Genomic DNA, 21,552 nt, shown 5'->3' on the forward strand with positions numbered 1-21,552 from the left:
ATCCCCGAAAGATCCCTCAGTAATATACACTCTGCCACTTTATTTAATTAGAATTTTTAATTCTATTGAAGATTACTTTGCATTTTTAAACTCTGATATACTTGCTCTGATCTGATCCTTTCATTCTTAAGTTTCACCACAGTGCAGTAAATTTTAGTAATAACAATACAAAGAACAGTTAACATTTTTTTTTGTCATCATTGAAATTTGTTCAGCCATTCTGTATCCAGTTCTCATAACTTTTCCAAGTCAGTTTGGAGGAATACAGTGGGGCCTTGTTTTGGTCTCTTCTATGTGGATTTAATACCCACGTATTTATTGTTTCTGAAGAAGCAAAAAAAGAGCAAGTCTGTAAAGAGAAAAGGTAGTTAATGTTTTTTTGCAGCAAACATTAATTTCAATTTAGCTGTAAAATTAGGAGTTGAGTAAGGTGTTGGTTACAAAGCAAAGTGCTATGGTGTTAGCATCATTTTATGGGATTTTTCACATGAAGTTTTCCTCTTTTTGCCCTTCTAATAGAAGCATATGTGCTATTTCTGCTCCAAGGGCCTATTTCCTTTTCTTGTTATACCTGTTGACTAAACCAGCTGCAAGAGATGATCTAGTTACAAATGAGTATCTGCCTGGCCCAACGGGTGTAGCTGACTTATCTAAATCTGCCCTCTCTCTTCAGGTTACTGTTCTACAAGTGAAAGAAGAAATCTAGAGAACCCTGACACTGCCAGTGCAGGTTTAATTTTAAATTCAAATTGTGAATCTTTTCACTGGTGTGGTCTCTACTCTATCCCCTTGGGTATAGTGATCTTGGTTTTGCTTAACTGTTCTATGTTTCACGGGACACAAATGATGAAAATTTGTGTGAATCTGAGAATATTAATTTTGCTTAGAATATCAGACCCTGCTTTTTCTTCCTTTTCTCCATTCTCTTTGGTGAAAATGTACCAAAACTGGGATATGGTATCCAATATGCAATATGGAGAAATGTCACAATTTAAACCAAAGCATTTCCTTGAGCTAAAGATAGCTAAATTAACCAAAATATGTCAGGAATCTGCTAGGATGCTTTGTTTCATATCCAGCTTGGCAATACTCTAAACCAGTAACAATAAAGGTGAAAAGCAAGACCCTCATTAAGCAACAGGAAATGAAATCTAACAGATGGAGGTTAAATTTGTTAATGTTTGCAAAAACATTGAAATTTATAAAACATTCTTTCAGATAGGACAGCGCAAATGTCAGTTAAAAACCACAATATGTGTTTTATTCAATGACTTTCAAATATTTGAGTCTTATATTAACCCATTCATCCCTACAAGTAGCACCCTATTTGAAAACGTCTACCTGGTGAGACAGTCGTGAAATTTATTTTTTTTTATGTCTGTTTATTAAGTGATCCATGATAGTGGATTCTCATGGGATAGTTATAATTTAATTCCTAATACTATTTGCCTGAATTATTCATGTGCTCTGTTACTGCAGTGATTTGGGGGCAAAGGTGGTAATGCTTAGCTATATTTCTAGGAGTTCTTAAAAATAATTGCACTAGAAATCATGCACTGAGAACCTACTTATTATTCTTAACGGCTCAGGACTTATTTAAGTGTTTTAATCAAGCAGTAAATGATGTATATCTCAGACTATGTTCATTCCTGGTTTTTGAATCACAATTTGTAAGCACTAGAGCACAAGCTTTTTCATTAGGCAAAACAAAATTTTGTAGCATTTTGTCTTTCTCATTCCACACGGTAGGAAATAAAAAACAGGCATTAATGTTAGAGGCAAGCCATAATATGCTGTCTAAATAAATACACAGAATTAGCACATCAGTAAACTAATGTGATCATAATTAATATAATACACCTGCAGAATGTCTTACCCAAATCACTCTTAATTGATTGCCATTGATATTTGTCTGAATTGCTAATAGAAATACAGCTTTTAGTGAAGAAAACAGGCTGTTGTATATTTTCATTCAGCTTCCTGTGGCGGTATTGTACTGCACCTGCCTGCTCCCAAAACGCTTGTTATAGCTGTCATATACTTTTATGAGGATGGGAGCAATGTTCTGCCAAGCTAACTTGACTCAAATTGTGTTCGGATATAAAACATGAAGACCCACTTGTGATTGCAAAGGTACTAAGTCTAATTTGATTAGTGCTCTGGTGACATGGCATATTATGAACGTCATTTGTCATTCCTCATAAGTACTTGTGAAGGGATCATTTTCATCAAAGGTCTAATTGAAGCCCGTGAACACGTTCAGCACCTTTCGTGCTCAGGGGGAGAACTGGGGAGAGTCAGGGAAACAGCAGCAGATCGTGATCAATATTGGCTGTAAAACAAAAAGAAACGGGAAAGGCAATGACCAGGAAACCTTGCCTTCTAAAATGAATGAAAAATCTTCAACCAGAGTATGATTTTCTCCTGAAGGTCTATGTTACTGAGTCTCAATTATTAAAAACTCCCACAATTTAAAACCTTAGAACTCTGTTCTTAAACAGCTAGGCCTTATTTTCTAAAAATTGCCTAAAAAAACCTTTCCATGAGTTCTTTCCATGAGTTGCTAAGCAACTGGGCTTGAAGAAAAAGGCCAGATCCTCAGTTCATGTGAAGTGGAAAATTTCTGTGCATATGTGCGTATATAACGCCTCCCCCCCCCCCCTCCAGTTTTCAGCGACTTACATCAGGTCAGTGTGTCTGTCAGACAGATTTGGTTGTGTACCCAGAAGTCAGCTGGTTCCGTGATTTTAAAGAGATGGCCAAAATTAAATGTTCTGACAGCATCAGTATGATAACAAAAACATGTTCCCATGAAAAATTACAGAGGCTTTACATTTTTCTTTCTCAAACATCCCGCTGGAATATGTTTTTGAAACCATTTTTTTTCTGCTTTTTAGTGTTTTAAGACTATTGGTATATAAACATTGCTGAAAGGACTTATTAGAAGGCTCTGAATACTGGGGTAAGCAGCAGGGTGGGAAAAAGGCCTCTTTTTATCTTTTTTTTTTCTTTTTTTTTTTTAGTGCAATATTCTCTCTTATCAAAAAGGTGACTCAGGTTTCTGTTAAGATAACGCAGTGTGACTCCAAAGTGAAAGAGTAAATGATCATTTGTGCACTTAATTTCATAATTATGGTATATTCATGGTATTTACTACTGTTGTACCTGGGAAGATGAAAGACTAATACCAGTATGAACCAGGAATAAATTTTATCTTTTAAAACATGGAACTAAGCTAGCAAATGGAGCTGGAATTTGCAAAGCAGCGTAAGGGAATTGCTTTTGGACATTAAACTATCTTTGAGTTCAGTACTAAAATAATTCAAATTTTTGCCACTGAACTTTTCTGAAAATATGAGCTTTTCAGGGAAATTTAGGCTCTGATTCAATTGCCACATGGGATTTTCATAGTAATGTAAAGTAATTGAAACAGTTACAAAAATATATTATGTATGAATATATTTTTCATTATTATTTATGGTAAAAATGGACACTTGTATTTAGATTTCTGTATTTTAGAATAGTCTAGAAATTAAAAGTATCCAGTGAGATCATTGTATTCTTTTTTCTGAATGTTTTCCTTTTTTCTTTTTTTCCTCCTAGAAAAATACTTTTACACCAATAACTTGGTTTACAGAGAACTCTTTGGAAATGCCAAAAAGAAGTACTCACCAGAGCTGGCAGCTCGAAACTGGGTGGAGGACTATGTCAATGGAGGGAATGAGAAAAAGGTCTCCAGCCTTTTTCAGTGTAATTATTGTTCGGAGTATTTCTCCTACAAGCGTTATATACAAATATAATACACAGTGCTGCTGAATTAAGGTTGCTTTATAGGAAATAATTTGTAGGCTACATGAATAGAAAGATGAAAATGTGCTTGGAAAGCTGGGCTGTCTCCAGCAGCTTGGTGTTTGCTCTCAAAGGGCTTGCTGTCATTACTGCTGGCAGTTGTTCTGTCCTGCTACCACTGGGTATCTTGCAGGATTGTACTTAAAAGTTAAGGGAACAAGAAGAGTTAGCTGAAGAAAAAGCAGAAAACAGTGTTATGAATATAATGCCAGTGTTCAGTTCATTTTCCCATAGATACTGGTAGTGAAACAACCTTATTTCTTCAAAAACTGAGTGAGGTCTATTATTTTAAATTTTATTTAAAATAAATAAATTATACTAGATATTATCAGGAGACTATTACAGTTTTTGAAACCATGTGTCTTGCATTTTAATTATTACCTACCATCTAGTGCTTTGAGTGTTTTTAAGCTTGTTCAATCCATTAAAGCAGCAACTGTGTTAATAAATTCTAGCCACTGACTGATATTAAATGACATATGTAGCCAACAGTCCATCTGTCTCTGTGGTATCGTTCCATGCCTTCTTTCATGTTTCCATTACAAATTCTGTAATAAATAGTCTGATCATTTTGACTGACATTTGGGATCTTTATTGGACGATTCAAGTACATCTGTCTGTTGACTGGTTTATAGCTGACAATTCTAACAACAGCTATTACCTTCCAAAAGGCTGCATTTGAAGTATTCAAAGTATTCTCTGTTTTCCCCCTCCTGCTTTCTTGTTTGTTTGCTTGTTTGTTTCTGGGTGCACATTGCTGACATTTCTAGCTCTTTTTTTATATTTTTTTTTCAAAGTAGATGCTTCTTTTCCTCTATGATGATGATTTTATCATTGCTGTGCTGAGTCAGACCATATCCAACTTTCACTCCAAACCTTAATCCTGGTCTCTTTTGTCTAATCCTATTGCTATTCTCTATCCACCTTATCACTTTTACCGCTTTATGTCTCTGTGGGTATAGCTCTCTCATTACTTGAACTTTCCAGCTTCTGTAATATACAACGTTCTGAGACTGTCAAACGCCTCATTCTGCTGCTAATATTCTGCTCATACATTTTCCTTAGAGCCTGAGTTTGCTTGGTTATCATATCTATTCAGTTTGTATATTTGTACTATGAGTTTTTAATTTTTTTTCCCAATTTTGGGCCTCCCTAGAAGCCCAAACCAGAACAATTAAAACTGCCAACTCAGCAAAAAAGTGTATAATGTGTCTAATCCATGTCTTATCACTGAAAGCCACAAGATGCTTTAGTTGCTGACTGTTATCTCAAGTTGCTATGATGTTTCCATGCAGTTACTGTTGTCAAATCTTTTGGCTAAACCATTTGGAGGTTGTTTTTTTCTTTTCCATTCGGATTGTATTATGTAAGAATTTGTTTTTAAGACCAAAACTTCCCTTCCCTCCTTACCCTGCTTACCATCCTACTCTTTGAATTAGCTCATTTTCACTATTGTTAGTATTTTGGGTGGCCCCAGCAGTTGCCTTTGTCTTATCCTCTCATTTCCTATTACTAGGAGGTGGAAACTTGCAAGGAATCGTATAATGAGATAAATCTGAAACATAAAATTATTTAAATTGACAATAATCTTCTCCTGTGTGAAACCCAAACCTTAATACTGCTTCTGAGGATCTGCTGGATTAATTTTCTCTATCTGCATGAGCAGAGGCACGGGCCTGTACACAGAAAAGTAAGAGAAATGCCTCCAGCATTTCTATATATATTTTGTGTACATATATATATAAAAATATAAATATGTATAAACATTTCTATATATATTTTACTATATATGGAACTGTATCATCTTAAGTTTAAAGGTAACATACAGGTGATGACGTATCTCTTGAAATTATATGAATGCTACATAAAATACAACAGCACCTGAAGATCTTTCAAAAGAAACTGGGCCTAATTTATTTTCTATTTTATTTTAAAAGTTTCTGTGAGCTTGCTTGATACAATACATTTTGCACTCAAGGTGAACAGTAACAGTTAAAAAATGAGCCTTTGTCATAGTTAAATCAAATCTTAATTAAAATTAATTTTATTGTGGATATGGGGAAGTAAAAATAAAGTTCTTACCTGTTTCCCTTTTGTATGTCAGCACATTTAGTCCAAAAGTGTAGAATAGTAATTGTTAGTGACTAAACTGTAGTGTGATACATTATGTTCTGAGGTTGTAGTTCTCTACTTTAAATATTAATATTTCATTATTACAACAGTATTTTACAAGTCTTCTAGTGAATGCAGCATCATACATTTTAAATTTTTCAGCCAGACGCTTCCCATATACATGCGAGTTTTAATAGCCTATGTGTTTCCTTCCATTGCAGAGTCGCTGGGCTGGTGGGTTGGGTGGCTCAAGGGGCCAAGCAGCACCTCAAGAGCTTTTCACCTGAGTACATGACCCATGCTCCACGGAGGCCGTCACTGCCGGCAGGCTGGTAGGAGCCCTGGTATGGGCTCAGTCCCTCACACCTGGGCAATTCCCTAGCGCATCACTAAGATCAAACGATCTCCTTTGCAGTCAAAATCAGGGACAGGTGAGCTACTGGTGTCCTACCTGAAGCCCTTTGGCAGCATGAAGTGTTTGCGGCTGGGATTTTCTGTTGAGCTAGTCTCTTAAAAAACAAATGCTATATTTTATATTTTCTGGTCTTTCTCCCCTCATTACACAGTCATGCCATATAGTGTTACCATACCCAGTTAGGTGGATATAAAGCAACTTGCAATGGGACCATAGGAATTCTTATTTTTTTTTTCTTTTTTATAAAATGTTAACTGTCTTTAATCAAAACAATACATTTGTTTAAAAATGCAGCTATGGGCCATTGAGATTTTTCAGAGTGGCTCACCACATTATGGGAGTAAGCATCTCAGCAGGAGAATTGCGAGACTTCTGCTGCATAGTATAAGAAAAGCCTCTGAATATCTAAGCATCCACAGGCACCTCTGTGCAATTGTGAAAGCAGTAAAAAACCTCAATCCAAAGTGTTTAGGGTCCATCTCAAAACTGATGATACAAAGCGCTGAGAGTTTCCAACTTCAATCATGATTTTTCTATTTCCCCCTCTCCCTCAAAAGACAGGGAAAGTCACGTGTTTAGAAGTCAAAATGTATGCTTAAGTAAATATATAAAACAGGGCTGAATCAAGTCGCATTTTAAATCCAAGGAGCTCTAGTTCAAGGTCACAGAATTTACTCAATTTTAGCCATAAATCTCCAGATCAATAGCAGAGGTGGAAATACTTAACCTTTGGCAAACCCCTTTATCTGTTTTGTGTAGACCTTGTCAACACAAAATCCCAGCTCTGTGTATATGCAGCCACACGTGCCTACAGCTGTTACCTTTGGGAGAAACAGAAATGGCATTTGTATTAGGCCAAACATAAAAGATGGAATAAACATAAGTACAAAAACATTTTGTTATTCAAAATTCTCAGTTTATTTGTATGTTCTCAAAATATCCAGCTATGTTTTTTTTTAAATACAAAGGTGTTTTTAAACACAGAAATATATTTTTAAATTTTAAAGCAGATGCAGAAAGAACATAATCAGGATAGTTGACATTGGATAATTAAGGGTAAGATTTCTTTTGCTACAATGGAGTGCTGCTCAGAAATTATTTATTTCTTTGGCTACCAAATTCAAAACTTAAAAGCATTTTAATTAATTATGACTTAGAAAGAATGGTTTTTGTTACTGTTTTCCATTTCACTGGAGGAAAATACAAGTCTTAATATGTTTTTCTGAGGTTTTTTATTTTCTGTTTCACTGAAGAAGAACACAAATCTTCACTAAAATTATTTTGTCGTCTAGAATGTTATTGGTTTCGGTCTAACTGAAGTCTTCTATTTTAGGTGTGAAAAAACAGTTAAAGAAATGAAGTGGCAAACTTCCCAGACTTTCATAGGAGCCAATGGCTATTGGCTACCTCTTAAATTTCAGATTGCCCATTTGTGTCCAGTGGATATTTCAGTTTTGAAAAAGAAGTAAAAGAGCTCCAATGTGATGTATTAGAGTGCCTACCGGTCTGATGAGATGCCCACTTCAGTGGCAGGTGGAAGACAGTAGGTAACTGTTCTGACAGAGTGAGAACTGCAATTCAGATTTCTGGTATGTTGGCCATTAAGTGCTCCGACCGAAGCACAGTACGATACGAAGCAGCCACAGTATTCCAATTTTTCCTTTTCCATTTGAAAATTGTTTCATAAAGTATTGATTAAATGGGCCAGAATTAGCAAATGGTATTATAATGATAAATAAAGTATTTTCTAGACAAAATTGGGTTTAGTAATAAACAATTTTAAAAACGGCTTATCTTCCAGAAGTACTGCCTTCAAGTAGCATTTACCTGTTTTGCAAGTAAAAATGCAACCAAAATATTCTATCTGGTCTGAGGTGGATGGAAAGTACAAACCTTGCTAGAGGCTGCTGAACTACTTAAAAATATGAGGAAAAGAAGAGAAAAAAAAGGTAAAAACCTGGGAAGATACAGGTGAAGAGACCACAGGACAGACAGCTTATTTGTCTTCTGACTTGTCAGGGAATATCACTTAGGGGATGGGAGATGTAAATCAGAAACACAGTAAAGTTGTAGAGCACAGAGTTTAATGTAAGTTAAGAAAAAACTTGGTTGAGTAAATCAGAAATAAATGACAGCAAAAATCCAGAGGTGGAGGTGGGAGGAGGGGAAATAATCCCTGTGAGGATTTACTTTTAGTTTCCGTTCTCTGTGTAGTCCTGGAAAGAGTATTCGGCAGATTAATGGTGTAGGAGGAGCTCTTGCAGGCATCTTACCCTGAAATTTCAGCCCAATAAAGGGAAATTCAGACAAGATATGATTAGGACTGAAAAATCCAAAGTAAAGTTTACAAAGTAAACATGATTATTCCTTTCTAAAACTTTCAGGTGAAGAAAAAGGAAAGCGATATTACACCATAGCCATAAACTCTTCTCGTTTGGGATGCAAGTACGGAAAATTGCAAGAAAGTGCAGCCACCAAGGTATGTCCACTGTAGACTAACCCAAATAGCATGTTGCCTTTTCATGTGTGACTCCCACCCTTGATATCTATGAGAATCTGGATGTTAAGAATTCATTTTGCCATCACTAGTGTGAGTATTCCAGACCAATAAAGCCTTACTGAGTTCCACTTGAGAAAGACTATCCTTATGATGTGGTATGAGTGACAGAAATAGCTACATAGAATATCACTGTCAACCAAAAATAGGCTTTGGCTCTCATCTATCATATCCAAGCAAGCAGGACTCACTCTGGACACAGATGTGTATTTAATAGCTTTGGAAGTGGTATTATCACAGGTGCAAAGCAGGCAGGAATGTGTAATTGCTTGTTACTGCAGAGCCTTGGTGCCACAAGATACAATATGCTGTTGCTGGTTTCTACCACCGATAGTATCATGTCCACGTCGGCAACAGCTGGATCCAAAATAACCTTGCATGTTTCCCATAAATTTTTGAAGTGTGAGGGCAATTAATTTACTCACTGGGAAAGCTAAAAATCATTTTCAGTAAGCAACTACTTGCTAGCGTTTTGCCTCTGGAAGTGACAAGGAAATATGGCGGCACCTACCTCACTTGGAAATGAGACCGACTGAAGGAAAACTTCTGTCTGTATTGTATATTGGAATTATATAATGCTTAACTTTAATTCATTAACTTTTCCTAGTAACTTGGAACAACAAAGGTCATAAACACATTCCTTAATTTATCTTAATCTTGCAGCAGTACAGGACCTTTGGATTCCCTCAGACTTCTATGTAGCATCATTCTGTGAAGCCCTGAGGGAGCTGGTGAACGGAAAAAAAAACCAACAAACCAAACCAAAACCAGAGAAAATCCTTAGAACTGGCTGGATATCAGAAGAAACTCTGTTTAGGCAAGTCTTTGAAAAACTCCACTTCTAAGTCAGTAACAAATTAAGCTAAACTTTCTATTACTGTGATCACACAAGTATCTAAAGGAAAAAAGCCAGAGCAGATCAAATGCAATTTGCAACAAATCCTGGGTACGGCTTGTTCTGCCATCCACTGCGCTGAATAAAAACCTTTCACTGATGTTAATGGTTTGGGATTGAAGCCTGCAAAGTGAACAGCTCTATCCTGATGATGGAGTTGTGCACTATTTCACCGAGTTTGACAGACATTTTGAGCCAAAACAGAAAAAAACACCAAACAACTGATTTGCAAAAGGGAAGAACGGTAGCAATCCATGTGAAAAACTAGAATTTTTGTGGGGGTTTTAGGTTGGTATTTGTTTGTGGAAGATCAGAATCAAAATATATATTTTTCAAGTCTAAAAACTGTGTTAAATATGTTTTGCCATGAGTAATATATGACTTTCTGTGGGTGGATTGGAATCAATTCTTAAAGGAATTCAGTGGCATAAACCCACCTATTAGCCTTACAAAACTCTGGCAAAAATTGATATTGGATCAAAAAAAGCCCACTCCTAACAAATGTTTAAGCTTCCGACCCAACTTAAGTATTTGGTTCAAACTCATAACTCTCTAAAAAGAAAAAAATTAAAAGTGGATAATGCCATGTTTACTTATGATTTCTGAAGAGGGTTATGGACATGTTTGTGAAATGTTGTTTCCCACTATTTACAACTTGAGTGTTTTCTGTTGTGTCCTGAGTTGTACACCCTGAGTACTTGCAAAACTGACATACCAGTTAAGTTACTACTGAACAAAGATTGCATTTGAAGTGTTATTCATAGGAAAATATGTAATGAAATTTAAGAATTGTTGTTTTGCGTTGTCATGTTTAAAAAGAATGTTACTATTCCCTGAATGGGGAAGGGGATGAGTAAATCTAACATATTTAAAAACATAAATTTAATAGTACTTCCTTGGAAATGTTGGGTTTTTTTTACGTGGAGTTTTGCAACTGTCTTCAAAGCCATGCATGGCAAAACTGTTTTCAACCTAAGGTGAAATACGAAGAGAAGAAAGAAAACTGTGATATTTGATCTTTTTTTTTTTTTTTCCCCTCTCGGACAAGTATGTTTGTGAGTCAGTCATTGATATCTGATTAGGGAATCCTCATTGAACTTAGGAATCCATAGAGGAAAAAATAGACTTGAAAACAGATGATTGTGATTGACAGTAATATATGGGAGCTCTGGCAAGTTACTAAAATCATGGAAGGAAATTGCAGGGAATTTTTTCCCAGTTCTCCACTGACAGTCAAACGTGTTGATCAGTGCATGACTGCACAGCAAAGTGCTTGCTGGGCTGGTGCCTAAAGTGTACGGCCACCAGTGGTGTGGACTGCCAGGGCTTCAGCAGCTTCTGGTGAAGTAAAGTAAAAGAAAAAGCAGCAGCTGGTGAATAAAGAAATATTCCTATAAATTCTCTTAAATGTGTCTTTTCACTGCTAAGCACCTGTTTCATGTAAGTCTCATGAAAAATTTCAGTCATGACTTTATCTGCAAGTCTCATCATTTTCATTCACTTGAGGTTCACAGGAAGTAATCATTCAAGAAAGACATCAATAATTTCAATAATATTTATGAAAAGTGGAGTCTAAAGCTTGTCGGATGCCATTTTAGAATGCACACAGGTAGGAATGAAAAGTGCATACCACACAGGCTTCTTGAAGGTGGTACTTAGTCTGATCCCAAATACTTTATCTGATTGTATAACTCATAAAATAAATAAATCTAGCTTAGTGTGTCTCTTGCTGGTTGCTTAGCATAGTCTCTCTTTTGCTCCAGGTGCAGATTTTAGAGTTCTGTAAGAGAAAAAATATCCTTCTGGCAATACAGCAACAGTAGCAATATCAAAACATCTTGGGGATTTTATAGTCAAATGTCTCATTGTGCACATACGTAAAAAAGGCAAAGTCATGGAGTGATTTGGTACAAGTACTATATACACGAAGTAAATGAATTTTAAAGAAAATGGTAAGTACCTTGCAACGGAGCCTATCCTTACATACAGGAGGCGATTCTCTTTTCTCCAGATGAGTTCACGTGATTCTTTGATTGCACCAGAAGGAGTCAGGGCACTGTGTTCTTTCCTTAGCTTTCCATCTTAATTGTTAATGACTTGAACTTATTTTGTCAGTATCTCTAAATTCAGTCACTCCTCACAGAGAGACAGAAGCAGGATAATATAACTTTTTAAATAACTGTATTTTTTCCATGTTTAAATGGTAATCAATAACTTCTAAAACAAAATATATACTTCTGTTTTCTTTCTTTTATATTCATCTCACTGTAGTAAAAGGAAGGGTTGTAGGTGCTGAAATAAAACACGTCTCTTGGTGGCTTGTGAAAGCAAAGCAGCCTAACACTCTAATTGCATAACTGATTATAATGGACTATATAATTTTTGTAAAAAAGAAGATGCTTTGCTTCCTCTGCACTCAATTCAGAATAACCTACAGCCTCCTTTACAGAGGCTGTATGGATTAGCAACTATTAAAAATCAGAACCTAAAAATTAACCTTAAAAACCAGTGTCAAAAGTTGTCAGTCAAAATCCCTGGATACAATAATTTTCCAATATTCATGTCAGATTCTGATATTTTCTTTAAAGAGTTATTAAAGAAAACTTCAGTAACAATTTCTCATAGACTGAACAGGTGTGTAACTCTAAAGAGTAATTTTTATTCACTTTTCCGTGTATGTGAAGAATATTGTGCTGATCACTGTTTTCCAGCAGCTATCATTTGTAAATAATCACTGAATATTTCTGGATATTTTTGTCATGTCTGCTTTTAAACAGATGTAGCATTAAGTTTTTAAGTGGCTGTTAATTTATACAAGTGATGTTTGTGAACAGATGGATTGATCCTTGCTAATATTCAGTAAAACTGGTGACTTTCATACACTTTTTATGAACCACTTATTGTTTGCCCAGATGTTTTCCCTTGGAAAACAATAATGATAATATTATGTATAAAGCAGAACCAAAACCAGGACGTTATAAGCATTTCATACCAGCCTTTGAAAACAAATTTAAAGTTTCTTATGTAGAGCCACCAGGATGGCCTTGTGTAGCGAGGGTCAGAGTTGGGCTTTGCTCTGCGGTGGTCTGTCCAAGACAGGTTGTCTTTTCAGGCCTAGGTCAGTGAGCTGGGTGGTTTTGCTTTGTTAGTGGAACTTGCCTTGGTTATCCTGGGGCAAAGGGAAGAAATCCACCTAAGCATGTTCTTCTGTCAATATGAGCAACGTAGTAGTATGAATGATGCTGTAGGTGATTTCTGTCACTGTTAGAGAATGAAAAAAAGAAAAGGGAGTGAGTAGCAGAGGTCATCTTGGTCCTTGTACTGTAAATTTAAAACATTGATAGTATAAAAATGTAAAAATATAAAACCTGCATAATGATTTGGGTACATATGTGTTTATACTCACATATGCCTCTGCACATGACTTCTTGATGCTTTGCATTTAATGAAATAACCAAATTGCATAATATAAGCAGTGAAGTAAATGTTAAATATAGCCTGTAAAAATCATCTTGTTCATAAATTTGCCTAATATTGTAGAAATCTGTAATAGTCTAATGTATGCACCACTATGCTATAATGTGTTCTCAGTGATATGTCTTCAGTACATAGAACAATGAGTATTTTCATCACCGACGATAATTCTTTTCCATTGATTAGTGGAGATTTGATGATAACATAAGTATTAAAATAACATCTCGATGGATTGTATTATATACTTCTATATTTCACAAATATACAATATTGACAAAATAAAGGATTCAAACTTGAATAAACATTTTTTTCTTTTCATGTAGCTTGGTAGTTGAAATGCTTTTAGTGTTCTTTGCAGTTCAACACCTGCTTGCAAATCCAGAATGTGGTTGGTACAGCTCTTGGTCAGAATTTTACATTGGAGCATTTTGCTGTTTCTTCTTTACATTTATATAAACTATTCCTGGACAGTTTTGAAAGTATTCATTGGCTTTGTACCATGCTTATGTTTGAAGCCTTCTTAGAAAATTCTTATTCTTGTTCTGGGTCAGTACCTAGCAGAAAATGCAAATGGACTTGCATGAAAGAGCGTTTGGCAGAAAATCTGCAATTAAATAGTAATATTGAAGATTCAAATGGAAAAGCTTTCTGGCGCAAAATTCTTGGTTTCTAGAATTTCTTGCCAAAGTACTACTGAAGCCAGGATTTTGCAGATTGTGTCTGTCTTGCGGAACCAGGGAGGACTTCCCAGGCATGGTCTGGCTCCACGCTCGGACGAGATCAAGTCTGACAAGTTGGGTTCCCCTGAGAGCGGGATGCACATATGTTTTGGAAAGAACCTGGCCTAAAATTAAGGTAAGACTCACTTAAGTGGGGTTTTCTATTCTTTCATGAACAACTTTAGAGATAAAAATTTGCTTTTCAAAGCATAGTAATACTTACTGTGCTTACTTACTCAGCAAGAGTGTTCAAGCAATTTTCTTGTAAATCAATAAATGGGACTGTTTGCGTGTTAACTGGACTTTGACTTTTCTCATCACCATGGCACTACTAACGCTAAGGATCATTTACTGTGATAATTGCAATACTTTCATGCATAAAACCCACATGTCAAAAAATCTCAATTTCTTTTAAATGGTCTTGTGCTTTAAAACAAGTCTTCATATTACCTGGATCCTGAGGTAACCCAAACTTGGAGGCAAGAAGGAATGATAAAGGTGGAAGGGCTTAAGGGCAGAGTAGGTAGATGGAAATGAGAAGTCAGCCACAAAGAAAGCAGCAGCTCTGGAAGAAACTCACTGTGGAAGTGCAACTGTTGCTGAAGCAAAGTTTGGGGTCTTCTAGGGTTTATCCTCTGCATTTTGAGAACACAATACTTCTGAGATATTTAGGCAAAGGAACATTGTCATTTTGACTTCTCATGAAACATTTATTACATGATATTACAGTTTCATGACATGACATTTGCTCCTGAGTGGCATAAAGCTTATGTGCTAGGGTGCCACTACAGGCATTGTTTTAGGTTAGGTTTTAATGTTTTCTTGGCTACCTAACCAGAAGACAGAGCTACGTTTATAGAGCAGCACACCTTATGGATGTGATCTCTGGCAATGGAGGTGCAAACCACAAAAAATGCAGTTAGCCTTCCTTATTACAAAAAGTTTGTTAAGCTTTAACCTTTGCAGAAAACTGATATTACAGAACTGGTATGTGTCAACACCCCAATATTAGTGCAGACTGTCACATCTCTAAGCCTGTTCCAGTATTTCTGATGTATAAATTCAGCAGAAGTGCATGGATGTTAGTCAGAACATTTAATAGGATATTAGTAGTGAATTTGTGTTAAGGAAGTTGAGGGTACTTGGGTTTTATGCAACATTTTTAAATCCTTTCTTGGCAGACTGTCATAGACCAATTCAGATAACATCCCAAAGTCAGTGAAAGAAGACAGGAATATGAAGAGTGTAAGCAGATGGAATTCTGAAGGTCTAATGATGGTTTACAAGGGTTTTTTTGTTGTGTTTTATTTTTACATCAAATTTCAATCTTGGTAGACTTACAGAAGTCTACCTTCCCCCCACCACCACCCTGAAAAGTGGGCAATGCTTTTGTTTGTTCCTTTGTTTTTGTTTTCTTTATGCTATCTATTTACATGACATGCTGCACTGACAGTCCCAAAGGCAGCTGGACAAAGAGTGGGCATCTCCTGACAACTTATAGAGGTGATTTTTGTTTCATTGAGATGAATACTATTCTGAAGCAGATGAAAGAGTCAGACTAGATTTGACTAGTAATCTATTTCGGAAAGACACAATACATTGAGAAATATAATTTAAATTCTTTTAGCCATTTCTTAATATCACATCTCTTTTCTGTGTATAAACAGGTTTTTTGTGGCAGAAGGTTCATATATTAATTTACGTGATATGAAAAGGGGTTTTTTTATTTTAAAAAATATACTAACGTTTTGAAAAAACAGCCTATGGTATGTGGGGGGAATCATTAATTGATGATAGCAGCCACAATAAATAAGTATGAGTATGTAAGCTCTCAGATATCATTTGAGATAGTAATATTGTCATTATATAGTCTTGTTAAGCTTGCAGTTTGGAAGAAGCTGAAAATGGGCATATGAAAGGAAGCAAAAGGAAATGCAATACAGTACTTCCAAAACTAATCGGTCAGGAGAGAATTATTGCAGACCTAGATCCTTAATGGGAGGAAACTGCACAGAAGGCAGAAATGACTGAAATGACCTAGAGATGACAGGGCCTGTAAAAATGAGGTAAGTGTTAATGATGCAGTACAGAGCGAAAAAATGCAGACACACCACATTATGGATCAACGAACTGAAAGTTCCCATTTATGTGGCACCACTGAAACCATCTGAAAATGTCCTATTGGCAGGTACTGGTGGTAAAGAGAAAGGTAACAGCACAGAGTGTTGAGAAATAATTCAGAAGTGAAAAAAAACCCCAAAAACCAAACAAACAGGAAATTAATTAAAATGTTAGAATTATTGTTTTTGTAGTAGTAGGATTAAAATTATTTCCACTGCTTGTAGAATTCACTGAATTACTTATTTTGAAAAAAAAAAAAAAGAACCAACCAACCAAACAAATTCTATTTTACAATTCAAAATATAATAAGAAGGAAAACATGGTTTGGAGTTTTTTAAGCTTTTCTTTTTAGAAGTTATTTTTTATTTACATCAATACTTTATTTTTATCAAAAATAATGTTTCTACCCCCAAATGTTTTTTTAAATGCTTACATAAATATATATATATGTGTGTGTGTGAATGTGTGCGTTATGTTATTTTTATTTTTTTTCCAATTCCTGAATCACTGACGTGTTGAAAATCACAGGGACTCAGGAAGAATGGGAGACTGCCTGATGTATAGGATTCAAGTAGCAATATTTTTCAGTGTATAAAAACAGCACTTCAAGAAGGCAACTGTGATTCTCTCCAGCCAAGGAGTATTCTGAAGCAAAAAAGGACATGAGAGCTTTACAATAGGCATGATTACAGGTTAAAAAACCCAACCAGCCAACCAACCAACCAAACCCCTCTCTCCTCAGGCTCTGAGGTTTTTTTAAGGCACCTCTATGTAAGATGCAGTGTGAACCTGCTGGGGTGAAGCCAATGGACTCCTGGGTTTTGTTGCTTTTGAAGCACTAAGGTTTCACAATCTGGTAGCAGCTACTGAGCAATTTGGGTTTCTGCAATTTGAAAAGACACTGTTTATTTCATGAATATCTTGAATGAAAGCTGGAGGGAAATCTGCTTTGGTTTGTATTTGTTTCTCTTTTTCTCCTTTTTTTTTTTTTTTCCTTTCCAAGGTGAATATATAAGACTCAGTATCCTCCTGAGGACACTCTCTTCCATCTAGCTGTGGCTGTGGACAGTGGTGACCACCAATTTGCCTTCCCTCCCCTGGCAAGAAGGACCAGGACGTAAACTGCCAGCTGACAGGTATTGGAGTTGAGTCTAAGGACACATTTGAATTTGTTTTAGAATTATAGATGTGGCTGTGTTTAAGAACTTACGTAGGTTGCTGCTTCAGTTTCTATAGGTTGGGTTTTTTAATACTTTTTCTGGTTTGTTTTCTGTGGCGTGAAGGTGGTGTGGTTTGAGACTGCTGGGTTCCTTATAGGAAATACGTAGATGTGAAAGAAATATAGAAAAACTCCTTGGACGCGGAATATTCAGGCTTCTTGGGCACAGATAAAATATTTAGGAAAATACAAAGGTACATTTTCTTTTAATGTTTGTTTTTGGGAAGGAGTTTCTTTCAGAGTGTATCACTGGAAGAAACCAGCCCATGCCAACTTATTATTTACTTATCAAGGTTCTGTGCTCAGTTTTCACATGGTGTTTTGAAAATCCACCTCTACTACCTGGCTTGAAATTCTGAGGTGAACTAGAGACAAAGGAATGGATTTACTGTCAGTGATTCCTCAGAATCTGGATGTTACAGCAAATGTAGAGTTCCCTGGAGAAGTCTGAAATCATTCTGTCCACCCTTGGCATGGAAGGATTGTAACCCAGACCTTAAAATAAAAGCTTTTCAAAAGGCAACAGCGTCAAGCATACTGTGGGGGCTGATATTGTGATGCAGCTGAATGTCAGTGGGAGGCAAGGTACTGTATATCAGCCCCACATAATGAATGCAAATTGTTTTTTTAGGATCCAAATGGGGAACCATAAAAGGCTAGGAAAGCTTTAATTGATGATTTGTTCATTTAAAGCTTTAGACCATTAAGTACCCATTAAATCACTGTTTTATATGCTGCTAAGTGCATCTCTATCATTAGAATAAAAAGATTGTTTTAATTCACCTGGTATCAAATAAAACATTTTAATCGATGGCATTTGTGATAACAAATTGACCAGAATTGGAAAATAAATCAATGCTGAGCTCTGACAACAGGACATCTTTGTAATTTTGCTTTTAGCGTCTTGTATGTGCGTGAACAGCTACATTATATATGTGTTTATTTGTGTTTAGATTTCAATTACAAATGTTCTACCCCAAATAAAATTTTCACTGCATGGGTAGGGTTCCCTAGACTGGTGTACTTTTGTACTGACTTTTCCTGTGGAGCTTAGATTATCTCTTTTTATCCATTTTGTAATGTGCTCTCGCCTCGCTGCTGAGCGCCTCCATTATTTGCGCTGTGTCCTGAAAATGGGGAGTAGATATAAGTAGATGAGAAGAAACTGCACATTTTCCTCCTCACGCATGTTTCAGTGTTTGCTTTTATTTCAAGAGAAAATGAAGTTTTAACACCTGCCTTCAAAACATGGAGATTTCAAAGAATATTCATTTGGAAATGTTGACATATTTTGTTTTGGCATTTTTGATTGAAATAAAGCACTGCATTCCTGAAAGTGAAGTGGTTCATTTTCTTTCGTTCATGAGCTGATCAGCTGTCACTATTGCCTGGCCTCCAGTTTTCTCTGTGGGGCTGAGAAATACCCCTCCCACGATGAGGTAATTGAAATACACATAGTTAGATAATGACCTACACGTCTGCAGCAACTTAAAGTTCTTGCTCACTTGTGCTAAAAATTCCCAAATTCCCAGAAGGCAATATTGTGAGGAAACGCAGTTGACAATCATTAGTTTCTAAGCAAAATGTATTGTCCTGTTTAATGTAATAAATTGTTCTGCTTTGCTTAAAACAGACCCAAGGCTCAATTTTCTAAAGAAAAATTTGGCATTGGGAAAATTTCCAAACATAATTTTTAAGTAAAATTATTTCTTAATAGTTCTGAAATTGAATTCTATGTCAATAAAGGTCACACTCTCTCTCTCAGGAACTGCAGGATTGCTTCTGTAATGACTGTTTCACATTATGGGGAGGTTCTCAACTGTGGGAAGGAGAAACTGAGAAGCATAAGGGCTGAAGAGAAGACACCTCTAGCAACCTGCAGCCTGGAAAGACAAGTAAAGGGCAATCCTGCAGATCCTGGCTCAGACATGCTAGCCAGTTAAGCAATTATATTATCTTGGGCTTCTCTGAGTAGCTTTTTCTGCCAGCCCATCTGGTCTTCTCCTTAACTTCTACAAGTTTTCTATTTGCAGCTCTTCCATCTTCCATGAGTTGCTTTTCCATCACATGTTTCTGCTTTCTGGCTCTGTCATTCCCCCAGCTTCTTCCCTATTATTGATCAAATAACAGCAGCTTGTCACTAAGAATCACTGGCCAACAGACTTTACATTTTTATGTCTATCATCTGTGATTATTCATATGCTGTCAAAATGAACTTTTAAAATACATTTATTTTCGGTCTGGTTTTAGTGACCCTCCTGCTTATCCATATGTGAATAATTCCTCTAAGAGTTTTCAAATTCAGTACCTAAAATGATATTTAACCTACTTTAAAGTGTGAAGCAAATATATTTACTTGCTGGGAATTTAAAGAAGAATTATTGTTCATAGTGTGAAAGGATATTTTCAAGAAAACATATCCTTGTTCCATTAAGTTACTGTATTCATTTTATTATTATTATTTTAGGATTCCATTAATCTGTATTTGTCATTTATATAGATCAGGAATGACTCTGAAAGTGAAGGCATTGATTTATTGATGAAAAATCACATAGCACAGTACTTCAGTTTGCCTCATTTTTTTTTGTTTAAATTGGAGATGTAGTTCAGATCCAGGTAATGCAAATATAAATATTGGAAAGCAGAGAGAGGAATGGTGTTGTGGAAATGATAAATTGTAGTTTAATTAATTTTTTAAAATATGTTTTCTTAATACTAAGTTAAATAAAAGGATTAATTGAGGAGGATTTTATTTTTTTATTATTATTTTATTTTTACTAACAGAGATAGAGATATGATCATCCTGTTCTGCTCAGCATTTGTCAGGTGGCACCTGGAGTCCAGTTTCAGACCCTACAGGTCAAAAAAGAGACGGTCAGACTGGAAGGGGTCCAAAGGAGGGCCATGAAGATCATCAAAAGGCTGGAGAATGTAAGGAAAGATGGAAGGAGTTCGGTCTTTTTACCCTGGAGAAGTGAAGGCTCAGGGGACTCAGTTTTCCAGTACTTAAAGGGTGGCTACAAAAGAGGAGGGAGACTTTCCAGGAGCCACATGGAGAGGACAAGGCAGAATGAGTACAAGTTGCACTGGGAAGGTTTCATCTTGATATAAGGGAGAAAAATGTTTACAGTGAGAACAATCAATCACTGGAACAACCTCCCCAGTGACGTGGTGGAGTCTCCATCACTGGAGGTTTTGAAGACATGACTGGACAGGCTGTTGATAATTTCGTCTAGGCTCCCTTTTCCACAGAGGGTTGGACCAGATGATCTTTTTAGGTCCCTCCGCACATGGGCTGTTCTATGATCCTTTCTTTCTATTAATTGAACCAAAGATAGAGTATGTCACAGGAAAAACTGAGGCACTTAAAGAGGAAAGGCTACCTTGAAGAGGACTTGTGCACGGGTTTTGTAGGAGCATCCTTCCAACAATTTGTGGGGTTGTTCTTTTATACCAGATCCTCAAATTCAGCAGCTGCAATCCAGACTTATGCACATTTACCGGATATCATAGAAAAGACTTGACTCTGGATTGCAGGGGTTTTGTGTGGGTATTTTTTCCCCCCTTTACTAGACCTTTTGTTTCTGCACACAGAAAATCAATCTTATTTAATGCATTGGGAAACTCTCTCTCTTAAAGACTCACTGCCTTTCACTTTGGGTTATCCTCTCAGCCAAATCCTGTGAGATTATAATTGATTTTAAAAGTCAGCAGCAAAAGTATTTGATCTTTAGTTGACAAAGAGTCAAAGAGGAGCCCTCAGGATCAGTGTTAAACGTCAATGAAATTAGATTCATGCTAGGATAGGCAAGTTACAGAAATTCAAATCCAGCTGCAATAGTGACAGTAATAAATGGAAACTCAGCAAAATGAAGCTATTAGTCAACAATGTGTAATGTCATAAACTTGAAGAAATGATTATGGAGCAGCTCAGGCCTGAATTAAAACCAAATGAGCTGAAACAAGCGGTATCATTGAGATGGATAAATAAATTTATTCAAGTGGATATAATGACACACTAGAATAAAAGCCAAAGTTTTAACTCATCTGTTTAAGGTAAGCTGGACATTATCACTCAAAATGGGCAACAGCACAAGCATCCTACTTCTACCAAGATGTGGAATGTTGAATCCCATTAGAGCTAGAGGGAATAACATTTTGTAGGCAGCCAAAGTTGTTAAAAATCATCAG

General features: G+C 36.2%; 2 long non-coding RNA genes across 2 annotated transcripts; both read left to right on the top strand.

Annotated features, from left to right (window-relative positions):
- The first annotated feature begins 3,608 nt into the window (after positions 1 to 3,608).
- LOC119154456 lies at positions 3,609 to 7,913 on the top strand. Its single transcript, XR_005106473.1, has 4 exons — positions 3,609 to 3,731; positions 5,366 to 5,539; positions 6,183 to 6,392; positions 7,710 to 7,913. It is a non-coding gene; the product is annotated as an uncharacterized LOC119154456 (long non-coding RNA).
- A 270-nt stretch (positions 7,914 to 8,183) lies between these two features.
- LOC119154429 lies at positions 8,184 to 9,670 on the top strand. Its single transcript, XR_005106464.1, has 3 exons — positions 8,184 to 8,325; positions 8,761 to 8,855; positions 9,597 to 9,670. It is a non-coding gene; the product is annotated as an uncharacterized LOC119154429 (long non-coding RNA).
- Positions 9,671 to 21,552: the final 11,882 nt, after the last annotated feature.

The sequence above is a fragment of the Falco rusticolus genome, chromosome 1, assembly GCF_015220075.1.
Source record: "Falco rusticolus isolate bFalRus1 chromosome 1, bFalRus1.pri, whole genome shotgun sequence".
NCBI lineage: Eukaryota > Metazoa > Chordata > Aves > Falconiformes > Falconidae > Falco > Falco rusticolus.